Here is a 10,119-nt window from a genome sequence, read left to right as displayed (position 1 = left end):
CCGCCCCCCCGCCCTTCCCTCTCCCCGCGCGGTGCGCTCTGATGACGTCATTGCGCCGCACCGAGGCGCCGCGCTACCCCGCCCCCGGGAGCCTCGCGGTTGCCGGGCAACGGGCTCTGGCCGCCGCCTGGGACCGGGCAGGCCCCGGCCCCCCAGTCCCGGCCTCCGCGGCGCACCGGGGCGGCCCGGCCGAGCCTTCCTGCAGAGAGGCGGTGCCGAGCGTCACCCCGCACCGGAAGGAGCGGCTGGGGCTTGCTTAGGTGTGGGGAAGTTCGAGAAGACCCACGGTCTCCTGGGGTGCATTAAACAGAGCGTGGGCAGCAGGTGGAGGGAGGTCATCCTCCCCCTCTGCCCCGCGCTGGTGACGCCACCCCTAGAGTACTGTGTCCAGTTCTGGGCCCCCCAGTTCAAGACAGACAGTGAATTACTTGAGAGAGTCCATTGGAGCCCTATGAAGATGCTCAGGGGCTGGAGCATCTCTGTGGTGAGGAAAGGTTGAGGGACCTGGGGCTGTTCAGCTGGAGAAGAGCAGACTGAGAGGGGATCTCATCGATGCTGAGCAATAGCTAAAGGGTGGGGGGCAAGAGGATGGGGCCAGACTCTTCTCAGTGGAGCCAGGAGACAGGAAAAGGGGCAACAGGCACAAACTGGAACACAGGAAATTCACAGAATCACAGAACTATATGTGATTCTGTCTCAACATGAGGAAAAACTGTTACTGTGAGGGTGGCAGAGCCCTGGAGGAGGCTGCCCGGAGAGGTGGTGGAGTCTCCTCTGGAGATACTCAAAACCTGCCTCGACATGTTCATGTCCAACCTGCTCTGGGTGACCCTGTTCTGGCAGGGGGTTGGACTATATGGTCTCCAGAGGTCCCTTCCAACCCTGACTGTTCGGTGATTCTGTGAAATACTACAATTTAATTGACCACTGTCTTGGTGGGGATGAGCCCGGTAGCATGGGCAGATCCCTCACCAAGCGCTGGACACAGGTCACGGTCTGTCTTCTCTCATTGTGTCACTCCTCAAGGGTAAACACCCTGGAATTGGCTCTGCTGGGACTGTCAGAGCCAAACCGGGAGTGAGGCCGCAGAAGACTGATTTAAAATCCCAGGATTTTTAAATGAGTGCTATTTTTGAACTCTTCCCACACACACAACTCAACATCTCCTGCAGATCGCCTCCAGCTGACAACCCTGAGCTCATGGTGCTGCTGCCTCCGCTCTCCCTCTGCCTTCGAGCTTGTTTCCATCCTGCCAGGTGCCTGGGGATGAATCTTAAAACCTGAAGCTACACATATAGTCAGGTAGTCAGTACAGAGTCATTGTGAGTGACCTGAAATAAATTCTCAGCTAAATGTAGAACAAATTCTGAGTTAAGAAATCTATGCGTGGAGATTAATATATTATCCTGGCCTAGAGGCTGATCATTAATTCATAAACTTCCTTCTCAGCGGGGAACGATCAGTCTGTTTTGAGGCTGCATGTGAAACGAGTTTGGAGGATTTGTTAGACCTTAGACGTGCTAATCTAGCAAGCAAAGGATTGGTGAGATACAGCAGCTGGAGATGAGAAATCAGTGTTTATCCAGGAGGGCAGTTAGCTATTACCTTCAGAGCTGGCAGATGTTCTGCCATGTAGGATCTTTAAATCATTATGCAGCATCTCTTTCTCTAGATCCAGTTCAAGCAGAAATTATTGTGCTGGAGGCAGGTATCAGTAGGTGAAACTTTGTGTCAGACTATATCATCATATGGTCCTCTTAGAGCTTAAAATCAAGAGGGGTGTTTGATCAGAGTGTCAGAACAGACTGTCAGGCCATGAGAGATGCAGTCTGGAGTAACAGAGATAAAAAGTCAGCATATGCCTGCATGGTACTTGCCTTTGTGCTGTGTGCTCCTCTTTCCCAATAGACACATCAAATCAGTCTCTGCATCCACCTCATGTTGATTTTCCAAGGGTAAATATGAAATCTCTGACAGTACTGAAGACTTGAAAAAAAAATCCATGATTCCTTTTTTTTTTCTTTTTTTTTTTTTCCAAGATGTTCTTTTACATCCAGGGAAAACTAAGGTAAAAATTACATATTAAAATTAAACTTTATATCACAAACAATGAAGAATACCACATAGAAAGTACTCTTATACTGTATGTTTATGAAGTAGATACTCATTCTTAGTTTTTGAATATTGACAAATACATTGAGTTGCTCTCCAAATTAATGTTCTTCATATATTTTTTCTTTTTTCCTTTACATGAGTATTTTAAAATAGGAAAAAGGAATTCAAATATAGAAAATAAAACCCACCAACTTTGTAAATGTAGGAACAAGAGCAAGGTACATCATATGGCTCAGAAATAACATACAAATAAACTTATGACAATAGCTGTGGTATGTAACACGGTAATCAGAATAATCTGTAGAGCAGAGGTTTGGAAAACGGACATGTCGTCCCTATGTGGTTGCATCACACAATGGTGATGGTATCTAGAACATCCTGTAGGAATGCACCATGCTCTCAAAGACACACAGAATAAGACCCTGAGCAATCTAATGTAACATTGATGTTGCCTTTTCTTGAGTGGGGTGGGACTGGAGACCGCCAGAAGTCTCTAGACCTCCCATCTAAATTGTGCTTTGAGTCTGTGTTAATGTCTGCAGAGCTAAACTCCTTGACTTGACAGGAATTGTGGTCCTATCCTTGGAGTGACCTCTGGGATTGCATAGAACGGTCCCAGCTAGTACAGTATGGGAAAGAAACCTGGGAGAACCTTGTCTGTAGGCTTCCTTTTGGGTTCCTCCCTCAGGCTGGCTCAGACTTAGAGACTTCTTACCGCTAGGACAGTGGAGTGTAAGTGTGTATGTGGAGTGTGTGTGCCTGTATGTGTAAGTGGAGTGTAAGTGTGTCTGTGAGTGTAATCCTCCTCCCACTAAGTGGGGGAGCCGCCTGTGTTGTGGCATATTTGAAGAGGCAGTTGGGATGTGGTGGGATGAGGTGGTGTTGGTGGTCTGCGTGGCATGACTTTTGTGGTAGATGGTACTGAATCTTACATGCAGCAGACCTGTTCAGGCCAGCTGGCGCCTGGCTCCTCATACCCCCAGGACTAACTTTCAGAATGGCCTGACCAAAACACACCACTCCTGGTGACTGAGATGTTCTCCCAGCCCTGTGCTAGGACATCAGCAAAGCAGTTACCCAGCAGATGCACTGTCTTGGCTCAGCAAAGCTGCAGTACATCCTAGCTCGGTATCTCCTGCACAAGCCATGCTGGGAAAGCTGCTCATGCTGCAAATCAAATCTGGTTTGCCCCAGAATTAATACACAGAGACTGTATCTCCAGGTCAGGTAGGCTAAGAGCACTGTGACAAGATCCCCACGCAGCTCAACGTCTCTGGCTGTTTCCAGCCCTTCTCTCAAACATATTCAGTCTTTCTCCTTAGAAAGTCAAGTCAGGCCGTTTCACATGGGAACCCAAATTCACAGTCTGACACATTTTGCTTTTACTGTTTCTTATGGATCATGGTTGAAATCTCTCCTGTCCCTTCCTTACTGTCCTGTACCTCACAGTGATGAAGGTTTTCAGAGCTGTCATTGGCCACCAGAGTAATCTGAGAAATGCAATACTTCCACAATTGGCTGTATGTTTTGGGAACCGACTGATGTGGCTGAGACAAACCTAACTCTGTCCTAGGGAGGCACAAGGATTTCAAGGAACAGATAAATGGGTTTTGGAAGGGCTGAGAGTGCATCAAAGACAAATAGGACAGGGCCATGCCAGATGTGTCTGCCTTCATATACCTTCATATACCCGCAGAGCTCACGGTGTCAGTGAGCTGCGGGGACTAGTCGGTGGTGTCAGAGGAGTAAAGATGTGCAAGAACTCTAGAGAGACAAAATAGATGATGCACAGAAGAGATCAACAAGAGCTTTAGCCTAAGTACAGACAAAAACATTACAAACCAATTTTAAATTGTGAACAAAGTTATTTTAATTTAAATACTTCTTAACCTATAAAAGTCTTTTGGAGGCCTAGGTGCAACAGAGCTAATGTACTGTTAAACATTAGACTGATGTCTTTCATTGTTCATTCTCAGAGAAAACACTTTATGTTAAACATTCTTTTGATTCCCAACACCCTCTCCAGTTTTGCATACCAGATCTTAAAAAAAGAAACCCAAACAGCCAAAATCCCAAAATGCAGCATTTTTGTTCTTAAGAGCTTCCATTTTTTTCTGGACTGTCATACCTTTGGTCCTACACTAGACAAACTCATTGTGCTTGCTGGGCACAAAGAACTGTGGTGGTGTTATGGGAGGAGGAATGGTTTGGGGAAGGCAGAGGAAGAAAAGCTGGAACTGAGTCGACTGTAAGTCACTTAGGTCAAAACTGACAAAAGCCACCACCTCTAGAGGGTGGATGTAGAGGTTGTTTATGCTCTAGAGGATAATCCTTTGTCAGCTAGAGGCACTCAAAGGCTACAGCACTCAAAGTGCCTACTGTCTTCAGCAAGGCATTGCATCGAGCTGCTCATCTGAGGACATGTGAGTCTGTTTTCAATTCTTGTGCTGCAGTTTCTAGGAGAAAAAGTTATTGCATTTCAGCTCTTGTTACAAGCCCTGGGTCAAGAAATGTCTCTGTTCTTTTTCAGCCAGCTGCCTGATGGGTGTTCTTCATTTGAAAACAAGGCAAGATTTGCAGGAAGAGGTGATTTCTTGTATCAGAGCAACTGATGTTCCTGGGAAAACAGCCCAGCATTTGGGCACTCAAGCTGTCCTTCAAGCTCAAAGCAGAAGCAGGCCCCTCCAAATCTGTGGAAAGGAGTCTTCCAAAGAGCCTCTGGTGATGCATTGTAAATCTAGAGCCAAGATAGACTTAGAGGGGGTAAGGAAGAACCTCAGACATGGGCCTTAAAATTCATTGGTGACTTGGGAGTCCAACGGGATCCCTTCTCCTAGCCAGACATAAAGCCTTTGTCGAGGCTGGGATGATTTCCATGATCTGAACTTTTCAAACATCCATAAGGACACACTCAGGTTTGTGAGGAGTGGTCACTAATGGTGTGTGTGTGGGCACTAATAGCGTGAACAGGGAGGGCAGAGGACAAGGAGACACGACTCAGTCTAGGGCAGATAAGCCGTTGGAGGTGATGGCCGCTGTCTGCAGCCAAGAGGAGGAGTCAGGAGCATGCATGTTCCCTGACTGAGCAGAGATCCACGCGCTGTCATCTCAGAACTTTGCCTTCTCTGGTCAGAGAAGCAACAATTCTGGACAAGGCTCATGTCGGGATCACTTCTACTTTTAGAAGGAGCAACCACACAGGACTAGCTGGAGTTTCAGCTTAGCAACAAGATGCATCACATGCAGGGCCTTGGCTGATTTACTGGGTCATGATCAGGTGCATCTCCAAGAGAAGCTGCACCTGACCCATCATGTCTGTCTTTCTTCTAGGACTACCCCACATCTTCCTTTGCTGATGTTTTTTTCTGTAGGGGACTGGTAGCTGGCAGGGAGTCAGTGTTGGGGTGGCTCACTGATGGACAATCACAGATGATCATTTTGGGATTGTTGCAGCCTGTAAGCATGGAGAGATTCATAGCAGATTCAATTATTTATCTCCATGAACTGCAGGGTGGTATTACCTTCAGCTGTCTGCAATATGGCTGTTCTAGCCCTTCCCCAGCAGCTGGAGTCAGCAGTGGAAACCCCGTGATTATGATTGTCTTCTCTTTGCTCTTCATGGCATAAAGTGGGGGCTGTGGTTCAATAAACATTGACTTAACAGGGAAAACGCTCGCAAATCCAACATCACTCAGACAGTTTAAATCAAATCTCTGATCCTCCCCCAAGACACCATTACATAACCATTATGTAAACTGTCTCAAAAAATCTATGAAATGTCTCTTGTAAAAATACCCCACCTCCATCATGGAGCTATTGTGAAAACACACTGAAGAGACCAAGAATATTGCCAAGGAGCTATCAAGAGGAAGCCCAAATCCCCAGAAAGGAGCCATTGTAAATAGGACCATAAAAAATGGAGAGATCATTGTAATAATCCCTTCAAAAGGCCCCCATGAGAATGCTTCCAAAAATCACACAAAAGATTTTTAATACTGGATGCTTTGTGGGATTTTTTGGTTGTTTTCCTTTTGTTCTTTTTTTTTTTTTTTAATGGTCCTTTTAATGGAGTGTTTATGGCTATGCTTTGACATTACAGATCACTTCCAAAATGGCTTCTATGTGGTGTTATTTGGGGCAATTTTAGAGCCACCAAGATGGTCACAGTAAATCCATATGGCTTGACTTTAGGGCAGCTTCACAACTGCCTTGACGATTTTCACAATTGTTTCATCAGTAATGCCATGTGGGCATTTTCTAAGTGTCCCTTTGATGGACTCACTGAGACATTTGATAAATTCCTTTGGTGGGGCCTTAGATCTATATATTTTCAAAACTGCCTTTGGCTGTGGTTTCTGGTGTGCTGGACCTATAGTTCGGATTTTTTTCCAGCTTTCAGAGGACTCACAGAATAGTTACTAGGCTCGGGCTTTCAGTGATTTTTCAAATGCTTCTTGGCTTTATCTCTTAGGTGAGGTCTTTGAGTCAATTTAAAATGACTTTTGGATATCAAGGTTCCACAGTTGGGGAACATCTTCAGGAATATTGTAAGAAATGTCTCACAAGTGTGATCTGAGAAGTGCTTTAAAAAGCACCTGACGATATCTTATGCTCATCTTTAAAATGGCATGTGTCTCTGGGGTGTGATTTAGATGTTTGTTGGATGGGATCTGTCAGGTCGTTTCAGACTGTTCCATGAGCCCGTGCACAAATGAGTACAGCATCTTCTATGGGCACTGATATGGGCAATATAGCGATAAGTTATAAGGATGTGATGTAGCAAGAACCGTGAGGATGCAGGGACATGTGTTACTGTAGAGGTGCCCACACACCACGTGAGGGCAGAGTAGCTCCAAGTCTGCTCTAGCAGCTCTACAAAGAAAGGATCTTCCCAGCATCAGTAGGAAGATAAACTGTGTGTGTGTGTCTCTGTGTGTGACAGTGGCTGGAACAATCCTTAGTATTTCTTCTGAAGCATCCAAGCAGGAGCTAATGGTCCCTCTTAGCTTATCAGACAACCAGGAAGGGCAATATCTGAGTATTGCCATGTTGTGTCCAAGACAAAGCTACTCAGCACTTATCCAGTCTGGGTCTGAAATGTCAAAGGAGCTGTCGTTGTTCTGACATCTGTACATACCATCCACTTGCAGGGTGGCTGTGGAAGCATGTCCTTTCTGCTGCACATCAGGGTGTGCCACTGGAACCAGTCTTTTTTCACATTTAAACCCTGTTCCTGTTTCATAACCAGTTTTACCTGACCTTGCTCTCAATGGCCATGCAATTATACCTTAGGGGACATCTACTCACATCTGCAGTACTGCAGGTTGGGCACCAAGGGGAGAGCATGCCTTTGATGGCTTGTGAGGAGGTGACTGCAGGACCCAACAAGTTTCTGCGTTTCTCTTGCTTTCATCTTTATAGAGTGGGTTTTCACCCAAATCAAGACCCTCGGTTTTATACATAACCTTCAGTCTTTACCTCTTCCCTAGAATACCATGATGTGTGTGTAATCTGTGCTCTTTCCCTTGCTTGTTGGGAGGGCTGGAGTGTCAGACTCAGGTGACAAGTGATTATATGGGACAAGTAATGAAAAGAAAAGGATGATGGTGTACCTAAAAGACTAAAGTAAGTGGATCAGAGTTGGGTTAGTGCACAGAATATCCCCAGCTTGCCCAGCACTCCTTGGAGGTGTCTGATGTGTGTTGCCCAGGTGGTCTCTGTCCTCAGATGGGAGGACACCCTGAAAGGAGTTAGATCCTGCAGTTGTGGGGAGCTTTTTGCCCCACTTCCCCTGCAACTGAGTTTTATTCGTCTGGCATTAGGGTCAGCCAGTATGATGAAGGCCCCTGTGCAGTTTATGCAGAGATTTCAGGAGTTTGTGTGTCTTCAGGTGGGGATTTCATAGGCCAGAAGATGAGGGGAAAAAAGCAGAAAGAGTCTCAGCATGGGGTCTAATGGTCATTTCACTTTTGATGAAAGTGCTGGGCAGGCCAGCTAGGGGAGGTGGTGGATCTGCTAGTGATCCATAAGGAAGAACTTGTTGGGGATGTGACGGTTGATGGCAGCTTTGGCTGGGATCATGACTTGGTGGATTTGAGGGAAGTGAAGAAAGCAGGCAGCACAGGAACAACTCTGACAGCAGGAAGTGGGACTTTGGCATATACAGGGGTTAGATGAGCAATGGAGGCTGCCCTCAGAGAGCAAAGCTGCCCAGAAAAGCTGCTAAACCTTCAAGGATGATCTTCACAAACAGAAAAAAGGCCCAGCCTGATCTCCAGGAAGTCAAGCAAGCATGGCAGGAGGCCAGCATGGATGAACAGGGAACTCATGACTAAGCTCAAATAAGAAAATTTAAGTGCACAGAAAGTGAAAGCAGGGATGTGCCACCCAGAAGGAACATAGAAACACCTCTTGAGCGTGCAGGGGTGGAGTTAGGAAGTGTTGGCTGAATGGGTTGTGTAGACAAAGGACATAGAAAAGGCCACAGACTTCACTAGCATAGCCTCCCTGATCTCCACACCTAGTGGCTGAGTTTGGGAGAGAGAGGTACATAAGAAGAAGATAAACATTTTAGGTTATTTAAGGAAACTGGGCACACATGACCCTGTGAAACCCGACACAATGTATCTGAGGGCACTGGGGGAACTGGCCGATGTCATTGCAAGGCCATTCTACATCATCTTTGAAAACCCTTGGCAGCTGGGGAAGGATCTTGATGACTGCCATGAAAAGGGCAAGTGTCATGCCCATCTTCAAAATGGGCAAGAAGCAGGATACAGGAAAAGACAGGCCGATCAGCCTCACCTCAGTCCCTGCAAAAGTTTTGGAGCAGAACCTCCTGGAAACCATGTCCAGGGACAGGAAGGCAGACAGAGGACAAGAAGGTGGCTGGAAACAGTCAGTGTGTCTTTTCCTTGATGGGTTTCAGAACCCAACTGGACAGGGTGCAGAGCAACCTGATCTGCCCTTGGGGTTAGTCCTGCTTTGTAGGGAGTTAGACTGGAGCCTTCCAGAAGGCTGATCTGACTGAAATTGTTTTAGGTTTCTTCCACCTCTCTGCATACAGGACTGTATTCTACTTTAATCTAAACATCCTATTGAAGACCATAAAAACTCCAGCATTTATTTCAAATTTTTGTATGTTATTTTACAGGTGGTTTTTTTTTTTGATGTTTAAGTTTCCTCTGTCTAAAAAATCTCCAAGATCTTGTGGACAAGTTGGTTGCTGTGCTAACATATCTGGGATAGTATAAATTATTTAAAAATACTAAATTAACATTAAGAGGTTTTCTGTTTGGTGGTGTTGTGTTTGCTAACATGTCTTCATGCTTTGCTTACAGGCTTTTTTGTGCAGGGATAGTGCTTCAGAATCTTTATGTAGTTCACCAGAGTGAAGTGAAACTTCCCTTAGCTGTGTTTTGCAACTCAGAGTGCTTTACAAGATAGATAACAAGGTCCAGGACATATGGAACTCTGACAGTTCACATTTTATTTGTTCATTAACCAAAAGGCCTAGGTGAAAGTGAAGGAAAACTGAAAAGGCAGATGGCTCCATGCCTGTACACTGGTGAAAAAGCTGGTGCTTTGAGAATCTTGCCTAGATATCTGCAAATTTTTTTCTCTAAAGTTTTCTCTGTTGCATTCTGTACACCTGCTTCCTCTAGAATAAAAAAGTAATACCCACCCATCTCTAGTATAGGTTTAAATATGACAGCCACAAGGCTTTTTCTTTTTACTGTAATAATGCAAGGGGGCTGTTGATGTTCTTGCAGTGATGTGGTTGTTGGGGTGAGAAGTGGATAGGAGGCCTTTTAAGCAGGAAAGATTGCCGCCATAATGTGCTTTATTTTTATAGTTTTATGGAGCTATGTTTCTATAAGCCATAATTCATATCCGTGAAGTTCTGGTAAAATAAGAGCTCATGCTGAAGAGGAAAAATGAACTCACCAGAAAATGGAAGTTCCTCAATATTCTGTACTGCTAGAAGTGCAATGGAATTTATTT

This window comes from Calidris pugnax, unplaced genomic scaffold, assembly GCF_001431845.1.
Source record: "Calidris pugnax isolate Ruff unplaced genomic scaffold, ASM143184v1 scaffold116, whole genome shotgun sequence".
Taxonomy (NCBI): Eukaryota; Metazoa; Chordata; class Aves; order Charadriiformes; family Scolopacidae; genus Calidris; species Calidris pugnax.
The sequence above is the reverse complement of the archived record's forward strand: the minus strand, read 5'-3'. Positions refer to the sequence as shown.